The sequence below is a fragment of the Marmota monax genome, unplaced genomic scaffold, assembly GCF_021218885.2.
Source record: "Marmota monax isolate L192 unplaced genomic scaffold, Marmota_monax_Labrador192_F-V1.1 WCK01_AAM20220418_F8-fsc00133, whole genome shotgun sequence".
NCBI lineage: Eukaryota > Metazoa > Chordata > Mammalia > Rodentia > Sciuridae > Marmota > Marmota monax.
In genome coordinates, this window is record NW_026694821.1 from 4,161,470 (window position 1) to 4,180,058 (window position 18,589).

The 18,589-nt window shown below is 35.3% G+C and overlaps 1 protein-coding gene across 6 annotated transcripts in view; it reads left to right on the forward strand.

Annotated features, from left to right (window-relative positions):
- Itprid1 (ITPR interacting domain containing 1) overlaps positions 1-18,589 on the forward strand; it is a 155,224-nt gene that overhangs the window by 124,890 nt on the left and 11,745 nt on the right. The gene's annotated exons all lie outside the window — the stretch shown is intronic.

Below are 18,589 nucleotides of genomic sequence, written 5' to 3' on the forward strand. Positions count from 1 at the left end.
AAGTACAATGTCACTCTGTTAATTTTGTATGTGCCCTTTACCAGGTGGAGGATAGTCAGTTCTATTCCTAGATTTTTGAGGGTTTGGATCATTAGAAATTGTTAAATTTTGTCCAAGGCTTTTTCTGCATCAATCTAGGTGACCATAGGTATTTGATTTTTAATTTTACTTGTTGCTTATGGCATAGACTGATTTTTAGTTAAAATATCATATTTCTGGGATGTATCTCACATGAACATAGTGCATAACCCTTTACATGTATTATTGAATTTATTTTGCTAGTATTTTATTTGGGACTTTTACATGTATGTTCACAAGGACTTTTCATGTGATGTCTTTGTCTATACTTGATATCAAATCTAGACGTAGAATTAGTTGGAAAATGCTATGGTTTGAATCTGGAATGTCCTCCAAAGGCCCACATAGCAGAGGTTTGGTAACAAGTGTGGTGCTGTTGGGGGATTGTAGAACTTAAAAGACATGGGACCTAGGGGAGATCTTCGGGTCTTAGGGGCATGCCGTTGAAGAGGATGATGCAACCCTGGCCCCCTCTTTTCTTTCTCTTCTCTCTCTCTCTCTCTCTCTCTCTCTCTCTCTCTCTCTTTCTTTCTTTCTCTCTCTCTCTCTCTTTTCATGGTTGTGAGCTGACCTGTTTTGCTATACCACACATTTCCATTATGATATTCTTCCTTGTCCAAAAGCAATGAGACTAGCTGATCATGTACTAGAACTTCCAAAGTTGTTAGCCAAAATAAAGCTTTTTTCTTTATAAGTTGATTACCCAGGTATTTTTTTTTATAGTGACAGAAAGCTAACATAGTAAATGTTCTCTCCTCTGGTATTTTTAGAAGAGTTCTGAAGTATTAAGTTATTAAGGTTTTATTAAGAACCTTATATTATTAATAATTCTTTAAACATTTGGTAGAATCACCAGCAAAGCAAACAGACATGGGCTTTCATTTGTAGAATGTTTTTAAATTATTAATTAAATACCTTTACTTGTCATAGGCCTGTTCAGATTTTTTATTTCTTCTAGACTAAATCTCAATAGGTCTTACCTTTTTAGGAATTTCTGCAATTTATCTAAGTCATCAAATTTGTCATTCATTTCATTTTCTTGTAATGCATGTTCCTTCAGGAAAGTTACTAATACTATGTTTTCTTTCATTTTTGATTTGTTAATTCAGTCTTACTTTTTTCTTGGTCAAGCTACCTAAAGATATGTCAGTTTTGTTGACCGTTTCAAAGAAAAAACTTCTTTAAAAATTCTTTCTATTGTTTTTTAATCATCTATTTTACTTATCTCTCCTCTATATTATTTCCTTCATCCTGCATGTTTTACATTTAGTTTGATAGTTTTGTAGTTTCTTAAGGTGGAGGTTTAGATGACTGACTTGAATTCTTTCTTAATATAAGTCTTTCAGAGCTGAAAATTTCCCTTGAAACATTGCTTTGGCTGCATCCCATAAATTATGACTTGTTGCAATGGTTTGCACTCATCATAAAGTATATTCTAATTTCCCTGTGGTATCTTCTTTACTCGGGAGTGAGCTTTTTAAAACAACAACAACAACAACAAAAAAACTTTGTGAATTTCTCAGTTCCTTTTGTTACTGACTTCTAAATTTCATTATATTGCACTCAGAAAATATGCTTTGTATATTTTAATCCTTCAAATATATATTGAGGCATGTTTCATGACCTATCATATGGCTTATCCCAGAGAATGTTGCAGTACATTTGAGAAGAATGTGTTTTCTTCTGTTAGGAGGAGTGTTCCTCAAATATCTATTGGGTTTACTTGACTTATGGTATTATTCAACTCTTCTATTTTGTTGTCGATCTTCAGTCTGATTGTTCTACTCATTATTAAAAATAGAGTACTAAAGTCCTTCATTACTATTGTTGAATTATATGTTTTACTTTTCAGATCCATCAGGGTTTTTGTTTGATTGTTTGTGTGTTTGTGTTTGTTTTAATGTATTTTGGAGCTTGGTCTTTGGTATATTTTTTTGGTTGTAATTGTAATGTCTTCTTGATAAATTGATTATCTTATCATTATAAGATGATATGTTTCTTTGTTTTTATTAACAATTTTTGTCTTAATGTCAATATAATATAATGTAGTATGAAAAAGATAGTCACTCCAGTTCTTTTTGGGTACTATGCTTTTTCTAAAATTTTACTTCAAACATTTGTCTTTTCTAATCTAAAATTTTTCTTTTGTAGAGAGTGTATAGTTGAATCATATTTTTTTTATTTTTTATCCATGATGCCAATCTCTTTCATTTGGAGTGTTTACTCTATTTTGATTTAATATCATTATTGGTAAGGTATCAATTATCTTCTATTTTGCTATTGTTTTATGTCATATATTTTTATTCTTTTGTTCCTCCATACTGCATTCTTTTTTAATATTTTTTTTTAGTTTTAGGTGGACAAATATCTTTATTTTAAATTTATATGGTGTTGAGGATCGAACCCAGTGCCTCATGCATGCTAGGCAAGCACTCTACCACTGAGCCACAACCCCAGCCCCCATACTGCATTCTTTTGAGTTAAAGAAATATTCTCTAATATGTCATTTTAATTATGTTGTTTTTTGATTACATTTTTAAATTTAGTTTCTTAGGGTTAATCATGGGATTGTCAATGCCTTAGCTTAGATACCAAAAATTTTAACAGCATGTAAATACTTTGCTCCAATATAGTTTCATTCTCTACCTTCATTTACAATATTATTGCCATATAAGTTATATTTTATACATTATGATTTCATTAATACCATTTTATATTTATTACTTTTTCTTTTAAATCAGATGACAGAATAAAGAAATTATAAGCAAAAATATATTGTTATTGTATTTCATCTTATGTAGTTATCATAAGTGTGCAGTTTATTTCTTCTTGTGACTCTGAGTTACTGTGTATTCTTTCATTTGAGACTGAAGGATTTTCATTAGTTTTTCTTACAGGAAGTCCTACTAAGAATGAATGAATTCTTTCAGTTTTTGTTCAGTTAGGATTTCTTAAATTATATTTTATTTTCAGAGGATAATTTTTCTGGATAGAGAATTCTTGTTTGGTATTTTTCTCTTTCAATAGTTCAAATCCCTTTAAATCAGCCTTCCAATTCCCACGGTTTCCGCTGAGAAGTCAGCTGTTAATGTTACTTCCCTTATTGATGGGTTATTTTTTTTTCTGGCTACTTGCGAGATTATTTCTTGTCTTTAGAGAGTTTTACTACCATATATATAAGTATGTATTTCTCTGAATTTATACTGCTTGAAGTTCACTGGATTTTTTTGATTGATCTCATTATTTTTTAAATCAAATTTGGAAAGTTACAAACATTGTTTATTGAGATAGTCTTTATGCTCCTTTCTTTTCTCTTTCTTGAACTCCTATTATGTACCAATCTCTAAGGCTCTTTACTTTTTCTTAATTTTTTTTCTATTTTTTTAACAGCTGGGTAATCTAAGTTGACTTATTCTCAAGATTTCTGATGCTTTCTTTGGCAATCTCACTTCTGATGTCAACAACCTGCTCTGAATTTTTCATTTCATTTATCATTCATTGCAACTCTAAAATTTTACTTATTTTTTTAATAATTTAAATCTATTTGGCAATATTCCAAACTTGATGAAACATTGTTCTCACATATCCCTTTAAATATTTAGATATAGTTTCCTTTAATTGTTTTCCTTTAAAATATATATACATACACATATACATACATACATGTGTGTATATTTATATGATTATATATATATTATATGTACATACATTATATATATTATATATATAAATAGGCTAATTTATTGTTCTTGTGACTACTTCTGCACTTTCTTAAGTTTTATTGACTTTCATTTTGTTTTGCTATGTAGTGACCATACTTACTGTTTCTTTTCATGTTTTGTAATATGTTGTAATAAACTTGGCATTTGGAATAATATAATATGAAATTTATCAAATTCAGATATCACCCCCAAGGAATTTGGGGGGTTGATTTAGTTGTGTTTTTATAGTTAGTTTGTTTTAAAGTAATTCTTTGGGATGAATTGCAGCCACTGAAGTCTCTACTAAAATTTCTTAGTTAAGCACTAAGTTAATTAAGCTAATGACAGAGATTTTCTTAAGTGCCCTGAACAAATAAATTTAGCACCCTATGATAAGGTGCTCTGTATAGCGTTGGGGCATGCCTATGATATTCTAAGTATTTAAAACTCAGCTTTAGTTTTCACCTCCTATTTGTTCAGCACCTCATGGTCAGCCAGATGTGAGTAATCAAGGTCATCTCACATCTTTCCTGAGCATGCACATAAACCTTGCAAAGAAAAAAATTATAGATATGTATGTTCATTCTACCCTTATAGTCAGAATCTATTTTATAATATATTTAATTATATTTAAATCAAGGTCTATGTTTATTATAATTCCTCAATAGTCTACCTGATTTTTATTGAATAATAGACTTGCAAATATCTACTAGTAAACTATCCAGTAGAAAGAAACACCAGAAGGAAAAATATTCTTGTTCACAACCATCCTTCATTTAAAATGTCCTTATGACCAAAGGTCTCATTTGCTCTCTGTTCTATCTTTTAAATAAAACTCTTTGCACTTGGAAAAAAATAACATCAGTAAACTAGATTAATTATAAAAATATGCTGTAATAAAATTATGCCCCCCCTCCCCGTCTCTGTTCTACACCTCCTCAAAATACCTACTTGTGCCTGGCAAGTGGTGCACATGTCTAATCCAGTGGCTCTGGAGGCTGAGGTAGGAGGATCACAAGTTCAAAGCCAACCTCAACAACTTAGCAAGACCCTATGCATGGGCTGGGGATGTGGCTCAAGGGGTAGCGCGCTCGCCTGGCATGCGTGCGGCCCGGGTTCGATCCTCAGCACCACATAACAAACGAAGATGTTGTGTCTGCCAAAAAATAAATAATAAATAGTTCTCTCTCTCTCTTAAAAAAAAAAAAAAAACCCTATGCAACTCAGCAAGACCCTGTTTCTAAATAAAATATTAAAAAAGGCTGGGGATGTTACTCAGTGCTAAAATGCTCGTGTGTTCAATCCCTGGTACAAACAAAACAAAAAAACCTTCTTGTATTTGTATTCTACTATATTTTACAGACTGTAGTTGAATGTGGGTAAGTGAAACACAAAACTGGATAGGGGGCTGGGTGCGGTGGTATATGCCTGTTACCCCAACGGCTCGGGATGCTGAGGCAGGAGGATTGTGAGTTCAAAGCCAGCCTCAGCAAAAGTGAGGTACTAAGCAACTCTGTGAGACCCCGTCTCTAAATAAAATACAAAATAGGGCTGGGGATGTGGTTCAGCAGCCAAGTGCTCCTGAGTTTCATCCTCGGTACCCCCCCCCCAAAATCTGGATAAGGGGAACTACTGTAGTAGGGACTCATCTTGAAAGTAATTTGCAATATTGTGATATTTTTATCAACAAAAATGTGAAGGCATGATCAGTGATTATCAACATATAGCCCTTAGTACTCTCTTAAGGAAAATGAGACATTAAATCATTCAAAAATGAAAATTCTTTCTTTGCTTCTTATTAGCAAGGTATGTGTAAATTTGTAGACTTCCATTTTTAGATATGACCAAAACAATTACTAATAGCACTAAGTGACTAATTAAGCATTAATACAAGCAGTGTATTGGAGTTTATTAAGAATTCAAATTTGGTTTTCTATTAAGAGGCCTGCTTTCTATACAATGCTTTAACAATATATGGCAAGATTCCTACTATACATACAAACATAGAAGTTGTTGGGAATCTTGCAATTTTCAAGAATTATGATTTGTAATCACTATATTGGTAACATCTTGAATTGATTGTGGTTCTCCATAGTGGCTTACCTTGCATTTTAAAATGTAAATAATTATTAATATACCTTTTTATTTATTATATTTATGTTTATACCTTTAGGATCTAATACTAGTATTGGTGCCTATTGCCATCAGTAGATTTTAAACATGTAGATCTTAGAGTTCAGTTACAAATCATCTCTACCACTTGTCATAGATTAGGTTTCCCAGAGATAGACTATGGGTTGATGTTTGATTTATTAAGAAGTGCTCCTAGGAAGAGCAGTAGGGGAATGGGAAATGGGATCATGAAGAGAAGAAGGAAATCCATGTCAGCACATCCTTCCACCCGCTGACAAAGATCCAATTGTTCTGTCATCTTTTTGATTCCTCAGGGCCTATTTGTTTCAGCTTCGAAAACAGTTAGTACCTTAAATCACACAGTCAATTCTCCAGATCGCTTGATGAGCAGTTTTCAATGGCCCTGTTTCTGATTTCCTCTGTGCCCAAAGCAGAAAGCAGCATGAAGATTATGCTTAAGCAAAGAGAGAAAAACAAAAACCACATAAGACCAAAAAGGTTTCTAAAATTCACATGTTGGCAGCTTAAAAAGAGTGGCTTATCTTTCAAACAGTTATCAGACACCACCTCCCCACCCCCTGCATCCTTCTTCCTGCTTTTTGCCTTTCCAAACCCAAACATTCTATTTATAAAAGGAATGCTTTTAATCTTGTGGTTTGTGGGTATGGGATGGGTGTCCTGGTCATATTCCAATCAAGATAATTACATTCTCTCTTCCTCAAACCCCCTGTTGCTTACATTCCAAGTGACATTCTTCTTTCCTCTTTAGCAAACTGCTCTGAGGCAGCACTGTGAGGTGGTAAACAGCTGGAGGGGCTCCCCCAGAGGTGGTTGCACATCAGTGTTAAGTGAGCTCCTCCCAGTATAGTTTGTCTATCAACTTGTTGAAAGCATTTGGCATTTTTAAAGCATTTGGCATCTTTCAGAGGAAAAAAAGGGAAGATTCTATGATTAGTGCTATAGCCTCAGTAGATTTGAAGCACTGCTGTAATTAGAATGGAAATAACAGCAACAATTTAAAAAGTGATAGACCTTTGCAGACAGGATGATTGATATAAATGAGTTTCTCAATAACAAGTATTTTATAGATAACCTATAATAAAATTAGGCCTTGCATTTTAGGTTATCAAAGATACCATACCTCCAGTATTAAGCATTTTCAAGCTAGGCAAAAGGCTCATTGAAATAGTAACCAAATTTCCGCAGTAGTTTAATTAAACTGAAATGCCTATTAGCATAAAATCAAAATCATATCGTTTTGTGAAAAAGACATCCTGAATGTAGTTAAAAGAGTTCAGATCAAGTTATTTCCAGAGAAATACATTCTAATTGGTTTCCTCCATTTACAGGGAGCTTTTGGATGAGTTCCTTACCATTTGAATAATTCAGTGTCCTTGATTCATATCACCACACTCTCCTGCCATTTTCTGGTTTAGATTTGTGTACCCTCCCATATCCACACCACCTGAGGGACACAATCTAAAATTCAGTAAGTTTGGTTGAGAGAATGAAGATAAATAATTTGAAGAAATATTGGAATTTTAGATGAAAATACTTGGTGTCTTAAGAAAAGGTTGCTTAGATTCACTTCTCACCCTACAAATCATAGCAGAGAAAGAAAATTCAACCCCTCTTCTGTTTGAACATGACAGGGAAAGAATTTCAGAAGTAGGCATATTTGCAGTCAGTAGAGAAATTGCTAATGCTCAAGGACATTTCAAGTAGATGTGGCCTCCCTGGGATCCTGAGGAAAGGAGAGAAAATAGACCTCAGGAAACCTTGTGCCTTCTCAGAACTCACCATGTGACTCTGTCACCCAGATCAAAAGTGTGATGTTCCTCCAAACTTGAGATCAGCTTTTCTACTTAATCTTCTCCAGCCACTACCCAATTTGCTTCCCTCACTCCACAACACATTCAGTACCCTGTTCCAAATAATTAGGGCCATTAGTGGGAAAATCTGGAGGGGGCAAGATCAGTTACTCTTGGGAAGACCCTTCGGTCTATGGAAGAATAGGCATCTAGGTGTTGCCTACTCCAGACACTTGCTCAAGTTCCACAAACCTTTGAGAATGTTTCTTTGCTGATTCATAGCCTAATCCCCAGATAAGAATGCCTTCAGAGGCCCTTCTCATAGGTAGAGCTGATGTTAGAAAAGGGTTTGGGCCAAGAAAGGCTAAAAGCAGATTTCAGAAACTCCCCTTCTGGTTATAGCGTAGATCCCTATGATTAACCTGTTACTAACTTAGTCTTTGTTTAAACCTTATTTGTAAAGCTAGGTTGGAAGCAATGCATTGCACTCTACCATAGCATTCTGAAGGCAAGGATAATACCCAATTTCTTTTCAACTGCCAGAATTTACCTCGGTGACTGGATATAAAACAGATTCTCAAAAGCATGCATGTTAAGGAACAGCTGATCAAGTAGGTAAATGAAGCAACTTATCTTCTTCACCATTAAAAATTAGAGTGAGCTTTTCTTAGAATGTCTTTAAAATTTTTTTATAACATGATTTTATAAATGCTTTATCAAAGGAAAGTGATCTCATCTAAAATTAAAGAAATATATTTCAGATTCAACTACACTCAATGCTACTAAGAAGGGTCTTTATTTACAGATAGTTGGATATGATAAAAATTTTCAGTAAACTTTTTGAGACTTAAAGAATCTATGGCTAAATCTATTATTTTTTTCCAGTGCTCAAAGATACCCCTATTGATTCTAAAATCAAAGAACAGACAGAAGTTCAAGTGGGTTGTAAACTTGGCAAAAACATACTCTACCAAGAAATAAAAAAGAATTTGGTTTCAAAATCTGTTACAGTACAGGCATCTTCTGGTTTTCTTTTACAAGAGAAGTCCAAGAAAAAAGAATCGTAACATCACTTAACACAATGAAATATACTTTATGTAACTAACAATATTAAAACCGCTTTTCTGAAAATGAGGCCAAAAGATGTAACTTCCTTTGAAAAATCAGTTTGGAATAAGCCACTTGGTAACCATCATCTTGCCTCAGGTGTGGGTGTTTAACCTCCTCTTATCATTTGGCCCTTGATGACCTAAAGTGACCTCTACTGTCATCACTCATCTGATAGCAGTGTTTCTCCATTGTATTTCTGTTTGCATTTTACTGTTTATAAGCCCAGGACTGTCCTGTCTATATGGTGCTTCCCTCTGCTCCCATGACTATCACAAAGGATACAACAGCTTGATTAGACTTTTTCTGTGGTTATTATTGAGAACATCTCTTCTGAACAGTTTTTGGCACTTGAATTCGTTCTTCATATGTCAGTGCAATTGTGCCCTAAAGGAAGAGTCAGTGCTGCAGGGACAAAGGGGCTTAATTCTAAATGTGCCCAAGGACTCTTATTTCAGGCAGTCTTACTGTCTGCAAGGGCTGCTGAATATCCTCAGATTCTAGATTTGAAACATTAGATGGAACTTCTAGAGAACAGAAGCACAGTCTTACACTCCATTGCATCTTCTAATCTAGCACATTGCCTAACACACAGTAAGCCTTCAGTAGACATATGTTTGTGGAAAGAACCAATATAGCAAAGTATAGCAATCTCTCTCCTAGAGGGTGGATAGTTATCCAGCTTTATGATTAATTTATTTTACTTTGAAGTTTAGGAGGTATTCCTTGTAAATTGTGTGTCTCTAAAAACAATATACTGGGAATTGTGTTTTTCATTGCTATGATATTAAATAAAATGCATTCTTTTAAAAAGTATTTTTTAATTGTAGTTGGACACAATACCTTTATTTTTATTTGTTTTTATTTTTATGTAGTGCTGAGGATCAAACCCACCACCTCGCACGTGCTAGGCAAGTGCTCTACCACTGAGCCACAGCCTCAGCCCCAATAAAGTACATTCTTAGTATTTTTCTTTACTCTATATTTTAACCTTAATCTGTAGCTTGTCACTTAGACAAGCCCCTCAAAGGATGGGCTGTGTCTTACAATTCTCTAATCAGTGCCTAGACAATCAATGTTCAATCAGAGCAGCTGATTCGAAAAGGCTGCTATAGGAATGACTGAGAATATAAAAAAATAATGTCTATCTGAGTTTAAAATGATATGGAAGCAATAAAAATAATATTGCTGGTGCCAAAAAAAAGGTAATATGGAAGACATTCTTTAGAGAATCATCAAAATGCTAGTGAACAAGCCAGAGATGAAAGGATTAAATTTGACAGATACGAAGGATAATGTCCCAATCTTCTCTCCATTTTTGTTCTAAACTTGGATGGTTTGAGATCCCTAAAAACTCAAATTTCCTTTTTGTTACAGAGGAAATGAATTCAAATTAAAGCAAAAAGATACAATGTTACATGAATACTGGGTTAAATTGTCTGGCTAATTGTGGTAGTTGTATCACTCAGGCAGAGAAAAAAAAAACATATTCAAAAGGGTTTAACTGAAGAGAGTTTTGAAAAGGGACCATTTACCAAAGCGGGCTGGATTCATGGAACCACCAAAGAAACACCCAAAGCTAGCAAGAACAGAAAGCCATTGTCACTTTTAGGTCTGGGGAAACAGAGTGATCCTGGTCCTGGAACCAATAAAAGTTGGAGCTTTAAAAGAAAGACTCAAAGGGGTCTTTTATCCTAAAGATGCAGCCACTTTTAAACTGTCCCTAGAAAAGGAGGCGATGGATATGTGATCCTTTCCCTTTCTCCTGTGCATCCTTCTCTGTCTTCTCCTGGCACATCCCATTGACTAAACACAAGTCAAAGCCTGGAGCACAGGCAGGGCAGACAATGATGGGAACAGAGGGTAGTGGAGGCCAGGAAGGGTGAATGTAGAATAATGCACACACATTGGCCTCCCTGAAAAGCCTCTGTCTCTCACAGAGCCATGAGTCCATGTCCTCCGAGGCCTCTAGAGTACAGCTGGAGATGAAATCATCAGCTTAACTTTTGATGGAAACTTTGGTTCTAAGTTGGTCAATATTTATTTTCTTCTCCAACTTGGGTTATCAGTTTTGATCAACTAGGCTGCCATAGAAAAGGACTACTTCTTCTTTCTGTCTGAGCATTAGATGTAATCACCTGCCAATCAACTGGTTAACTGAAGCAAGGATAAATGTTTGTTCCCATTCAGATTCACAAGAGAGGGGGGGAAAAATTGGACTAGTTATCACTAGAACTATGCTAGTTGAATCAGTACAGAAATTAAACACTCAAGAGAAGTCAAAATTTGAAATCTACTTATTATCTCAAGTGGAGAGACTGTTCATTTAGTCCTAGAAATTTCTATTATTCTATTTTCATATAGATCTAAATTAAAATGTGCCATTACTTTACATTCTTACAGGATAACGAATGAAGATTTAGTACTCAAAATTGTATCTTCCCCCTTCTTTTTATCTCAGGAATGTCTAATAAATAAGTATCCTTGTAGACAAAGAAGATAAGTGTGGTTAAACAATACAATCTTTATAGAGTCATAGAAATGTTCTATTTCAGAAATATCTAACTGTATTAAAATCCTAGCTTTTTTCATTCCAAGATCCTGTGTCACCAATTATTCCCTGATTACTCTATGCCACAAAGCTCCAGGAACCCTGGCCTCTTTTCATTCCTCTGACAGAAGCATAGTAGGGGAAGGGAGATCGGGGACAGATATCATTGGGTCACATTCTCTGAATATATTACCCCAGAGTGTTCTTTTCAACAATTTTCAAGGTAAGGTATTAATCTGACAGTTTTTAGAGAGAAAGATATTCACACTGCTAGAGGGGCCAGATGAGTTATATATTTAAAAATACAATAGTCAGTTAATTGGACCAATGTAGGGGTTTGGTTTTTTTCATTTTTGTTTTTGTTTTTCAAATTGATATCTCAGCAAATGTCCTCATGTCTGATGCCAGTAGATAGTACAGGTACATACTTTTTTTTTTTTTTTTTTTTTTTTTTTTTGGTAGCAGGAATTGAACCCAATGTTGCTTAACCAGTGAGCTATATCCCCAGCCCTTTTTTTATATTTTTATTAGAGACAAAGTCTCACTGAGTTGCTTAGGGCCTCATTAGTTGCTGAGGCTGGGTTTGAACTCACAATCCTCCTGCCTTGGCCTCCCGAGTCACTGGGATTACAGCTGTGCACCAACCAGACCAGTTTAGAATTCTTGAATAGTAAACTTTACACTTTAAATTCCAGTGGATGTGATGGGAGCAGTGGACAACCCCTGTAATCCCAGTGACTCCAGAGATAGAGGAAGGAGGATCACGAGTTCAAAGCTAGTCTGGGCAAAAGCAAGGCACTAAGCAACTCAGTGAGACCCTGTCTCTAAATAAAATACAAAATAGGGCTGGGGATGTGGCTCAGTGGTCAAGTGTCCCTGAGTTCAATCCCCTGTATGGAAAAAAAAAAAAACCAAAAACAAAAGTCTATATGCTTTCAGGTGTTCATATAAAGCAGCATTTCAGATAAGCAAGGACCAAGGAAATAGAGCATCCATGGATTCTTCCTGAAAAAGAAGTGTCCAAGATATATAGCAGCCTACCAAATAAGGGAGTCCTGTTTGAGTGGACAGGCAAGGCAGAGTCTGAAAAATTATAAACATAATTGTGAATAAGATAAATTATCATGAATATTTAAAAAAAATAACAATTACTGGATCTAAAATTCTAGATCATGTCATAGAAAGTTATAATAGAAGAGAAACTGTTATATAGATTCATTAGGAAGTCAATAAATACTGTTAGTTCTCAACATTGACAATTATAATTTGAAATGGATAAAATTTTGTTGTTAATATTGTTAAATACAAAAACATTCTATAAGCCTTTAATTACTATGGGTGGGGGGACAAAGAAACAAAGAATGTTTGGCAAAAGAATATGAATTGAAAACTAATTATATTGATAAAACTATCAAATTTTGAGTGTCAGAGTAAGCTATGCAATTTACCTTATCTCCTTTTATTCTCTTTCTAGTCTCTGTGATAACTATGATCCAACTCAAAATCAGATCTACTTATGCATGAAATTAGGTCAGTTTTTATTGATACACCAGTAAGTAGAAGGATGGTTAAAAACATGAGTTCTGATTCTCATTGATTAGTTTTAGCCACTAGTAATTTTGATCTGACAAAGATGCTGAGGCTGAATTCCAGTATAGCAGAAAAATCTGTCATGGACTATTAGTGATACCTATTTCCAGAAAAAGAGGAAGGATTTTTATCCAGTGTGCCACATTTTTTACTAAATCAATCACAATTATAAAAGTAGACAATATACAATTACAAGCAATAAGATTGAATGTATATCACATGAAAATGGAGCTAGAATAAATATATCTAAACAAAGAAATAGATTTAAAGGTCATTCAAAAATTCTATCCACATTTAAAGTAAAGAATCAAAGAAAAGTAAAGAGTAGAATGAATGAGAAAGATAAACACCAAAAAGTATGCCAATGAAACAAGAAAACAGAAATTATAGCATGTATTACATACAAAAATTTATGAATTAAGACCAAAACTAAAATGAAAGGCAGACATAATATTCTCCATTCTTAGAGAATATGAAATAAAAATAAATTATTTAATTGATGACATAGAAAATAAATTTAAAAGATTGAGTTTAAAAAATCACTAATTCAAGAAGTAAAAATCCTGAAATTTCAGTAGTTTCTGAAGAGATTAAGTGCTGGTGGTGGCATGTACCCCAAGTCCCAGGTATTGAAGGCAAATCATAAAGAAATTAAAAGTTGCCACAAAATTTTATCTTTTATGGTATTTTTATAAGAAAAAATTAATATATGATGTGACAAAAGCAGGATATAAAGTGTGCATATTATGATTATTATTTTACAACTCAGACACATACATGCATGTGCTCAAAGACAATTCACATTCTTTCAACATGCAGAAATATTTTCCTAAATGATTAGATTATATATGAATCTTTTTGCTTTTTCCATTTCTTCACCACTATGTATTGCTTCTATCATAATGAATAACAAGTAATGGTATTAAGCCAAGAAAAGTTAATTTTAGAGAAGCAGCTTTCCACACCCCCCCCCACACTTAATGATGAAGAAAATTTATTCTAACAAAAGAACAAAGGAAAAACAGCTAAACCTGAAGCAATCAGTAAGAGAAAAGGGAAGGGGGAAGAGAGAGAAAAGGAAAGGGGAAAAAAAAGGAGGGGTAGGATTCCTGGGCTAAGGAACTTGAACCAAAAGTATCAGCAGGATACTGCTAATGGAAGTTATCAGAATGTTATATAGAAAGCTTGTGGGGGAAGTCCTCTACCAAGACTTCTGGCATAGAAGGAAGAATCAACTTGTCTTCCATAACAACTAATTCTCCTGGATCACAGTCAAGACATAAGCTCCATGAGGGCAGGTGCCTTTGCTGACACTGTGGACTATCTTAGGACTGCATAGGACACGTGGGACCAAGGCTCATTTGTTAAGAATGAAGATTTCCTCAAGAGCCACCCAGGCTCTGCCTCTAAAGTCTGTTGCCGTCAGTAATTAACAGTGCCTTGATCCACAGCAAGAACATTTTTCAAAGCTATAGATAGATAATGCAAGTAGATTTCAGAATAAATACATGGAATAAATACATCTAAACAAAGAAACAGATTTAAACGTCATTCAAAAATTCTATTCACATTTAAAATAAAGAATCACAGAAAGGTGAAAAGCAAAACGAATGAGCAAAATAAATACCACAAAGTATGCCAACAAAACAAGATGAAAACAGAAATTACAACATGTACAATATACAAAAAATTCATGAACTAAGACCAAAACTAAGGTGAAAGGCAGATATAATATTCTCCATTCTTAGAGAACATGAAATGAAAATAAATTATTTAATTGATGATCAAAATCATCCTTGACAGGAAGGCTCCATGATCTCAAATGAGCAATTCCACAAGGATACAAGCTAAATCCTTCATTTAGTTTTCAGAATATGTATTCCTTAGTTTCAAAGTAGAGGCCCATGTTGGCGTAACCCAACCCTGGGGGCACCATTTCTAACTAAACTCACACAACCTTAGGCTGTGTATGGAACCAAAATACCCAGAGGCAGGGATGAGAACAATCTTCCTGCCGATCATGCTGGCCAGACCAGTTCTCAACTGGCTTTGGAAACAAGATCTGGAAGCCAGGCTTTACAGCAAGCATTATTAAGTAAGAGCTTATTGGAAAGTACAAGGGACAAACAGTAGGAAACCCTGTCCTATGAGGACTGATCTAAAGGAACTGGGGGGACTATACTAACGAGAAAGACCTGGAAAATACAAGAGAACTGTCTTCAGAAAAGGGGGTTAGTCGTGTTCTGTGTTTGTTACTTCACTGAGATTTACTGTGATCAATAAATGGAAAATTCTATGGATTTCAGCATTTTCTGAAAAGTATACTATGCTCTAAGGTTCTAATCACATAGGAACAATTCCCCATAACAAGAATTGTGACCACTGCTAGGTGACATCTATTAGGAATGTTCTAGAAGGGATTCCTTCATTATATGGTACACGATACCATCTTGACTTCTTACCAGGAGACTGTGGCCAATGGAGAGATTTTGTTAGTCTAGAAAACATTTTTAAATTAATTTTTTAAATGCCCTTGGGGAACAACCAGAGTAGTCCACACAACCCACACCACACCACTCCTGGTCCTGAACCGAGCTGCTTCACATACTTAGGCTACCTGCCTACCTCCTAAAGGCATTTGCATTTATCTCATCTGCAATGTCCACTCCAGTTCTAAGATACTTTGGTCTGTGACTCAGTTTCACCCCTGAGCTCTCACAAAAATTTTCTATCATTATAAGATGGAAGAGATAGGAACTCAGCAATGACATAAGTGAATTAGAATCTATTGATGAAGACAGTGACTCCAAACAGTTTCAGGTTGTTCTCTTTCTCTATACAACTTTGGCCTGCCATACTATTCTTTTTCTCCCTCTCCCTTCTTAACCTTTCAATTCCATAGGTTTTTTTCCCCTGAGCCTCTATGAACAGACTATTTAAGATGTAAAAATTTTCACTTAGGATTCAGATGCTTTTATTATCATTACAGTCCAGAAAAGCAGCCTTCAGGTTGACTTGGCTTACTCATTTGAACCATTCCAAGGTTCTTGGTAGGGATCTGGCTCCTCACTCTGTGGTTGGTGTAATGCTGCCATCTAGTGATTATTTAGATAAAGTGCCTGAGGCATTGGCCTCCTCCCAGGCACAAAATGTTTTTAAATGTATATAACAGTGAAGTAGTCCTGCACCAGGCAGGTCCACCTAATTGGGAGGATAAAACTGAAATCCATAAAGACAGCTGTGAACTGAAAAAGGAAACTTCTAATGAATATTAATATTAATTACAATGATCATTCATGATATTTAATAATAATATCAATAGTGATTGAGTTATAATAATGATGCTCTGCAGGAAATATATATATATAACTTTCATATAATATCTTTCAGTATCTTTTACATGATGTCTTTTTATATATATATCATTAGATTTTTTTTTATTTCTTACATACATGACAATAGTGGATATTATTCTAATCAAAACTCCACAAATAACAGTATCATATTCATTCTTTCCACATGAGGCATCAGGCACAAAGAGGGCAAGCAGACTTCCCCCAGATTACACAGCTCATAAATAAAAGAGTAAGAATTTGAGCCAGATAGGTGGCTCCAGATCTTCTAGATGATTCAGTCACAGAGCCTAGCAGCATTTCAGCAGTGTTCATCATAGAGAAGTTGGCCTGGTGGGAAAACCAGCCATTGAAACAACACAACAAAATGGTGTGGAAGGTTGGTGGTGAAGGGTTCTATTTATCTAACTGGTTTGGAACAAAAGCCAGCCAGGAGTGGAAGGCTGGGGTAATAAGATCTAGCGGGAGGACAAGGACTGGTAGCAGCCAAGTGGGACGTCAAGGCCCCCATTTAGCAGAGTAAGGAAGAGCTCTGGCTCTTGGATATGTTAAGTGCTCAGGGGAAATTCTCTTGAGGATCCTGAGACTTGGGTTGCTCACTCTTGGTCTAGCTAGCTTCAGGGACTGACCTGGGCATGCTGGTACCATTTCTGTTACTCTTACTAAAAGCCCAACTACCTTTCCTGAAGTCCAGCCTCCCTTGTGATACACATTCATATGAGGGTGGGGGAGTGATAAATGATACACATTTGTTTTTGTCTGTTTGTTTAATAATCCATCATAGCCATCCTGAGCTAGGTGATTTCTCATCCTTTGTCTTTTTTAAACCCTAAAGGAATATTTAGAATTTGGAAGCGCAGTATCTAGGTGCTTATAGTCTAGTTGCTGAAAAGGTGCTTTATAAGGAGCAAGGATTTTGAACCTCCTAATGAAATTAACCCATCTGTAAATTGTCCCACATTTTGCTTGTTGAGTTTCTTAAAATAATTCAGATGCATGCATTCAACTTTTAGAGCAAACACAAGATAAAAAAGCGTCATTCCTGACAGAACCATGCCCAACTCCACCATTTGATCTCACCACACAAGTGAGGTTCTCAAAGCCTGATGGACTGACTCACAGATTCCCTTAAGTCAGTTTCAGAGATTTGTTTGTTTGTGCTTTATAAATAGTTAATGAAAAGTAACAGTTATATGACAAATATACCCCTTTTAGAGGAGAGTACTCTTTGTACTTTTTAGATGCCCTTCATGTATATGGTTGTTTATTCTGTCTTCCATACATGAAGGGCTTCTGCATCCACAGCCCAACCACAGACCAAATATAGTCAGAGGAACAAAGCTTTTGCACTTACCATATACAACACATAGCATTTATATTGTATTAGCTATTATAAGTAATCTAGGAAGATTTAAATTACACAAAAAGCATCCTAAAAACACAAAGTACATGTAGCAAGGCATGGTGGTACATGCCTGTAATCCCAGCAGCTCAGGAGGCTGAGGGAAGAGGATCGCGAGTTCAAAGCAGTCTCAACAAAGGTGAGGTGCTAAGCAACTCAGTGAGACCCTGTCTCCAAATAAAATACAAAATAGGGCTCAGGATGTGGCTAAGTGGTCAAGTGCCCCTGAATTTAATCGCCAATACTTTCCCTCTCTCCCACAAAGAAAACCTAACTCAAAAAACAAAGTACAAAAGAAGATATGTGTAGGTTATATGCTAACACTATGCCATTTTTTTATATATATATATATAAGGGACTTGAGCATCTGAGGATTTTGGAATTCTGGGAGAGGTCCTGGAACCAATCTCCTACCCATACCAGGGACATCTGTATTTGCATTTGAACCAGACTGTTATGGGCCACCCAGTCTGTGGATGAATACACTGTAACACATCACTTTATTCTAATATTCTAACTTATCATTTCATTTTGGCATTGTAAGAAGGGGAATAGCAAACATCATATGTGAAGTTTATACTCCAGAATAATAATTACTTAGATATTATCTGGAAAGGTGAAATAATAATGATGTACTGGGAGTCCTTCAGTTTGTGGTGCAAATTTTACACCAAAACATAAAGAAAGAACAAGAGGTTGCAAAGTCTACCTTGCCATCCTCCAACAAGGCTCAAGCATCCTGTTGGGTTTCTAATGCTATGTAGTGTGGGGGTGGGGAGTGAAGAGTGGAAGTTAGTCCTGTCCTCTTCTCTCCTGTCTGCATACTGTACTGCAGAGGGGCTTTGGGAGTGAGTAGTAACAGG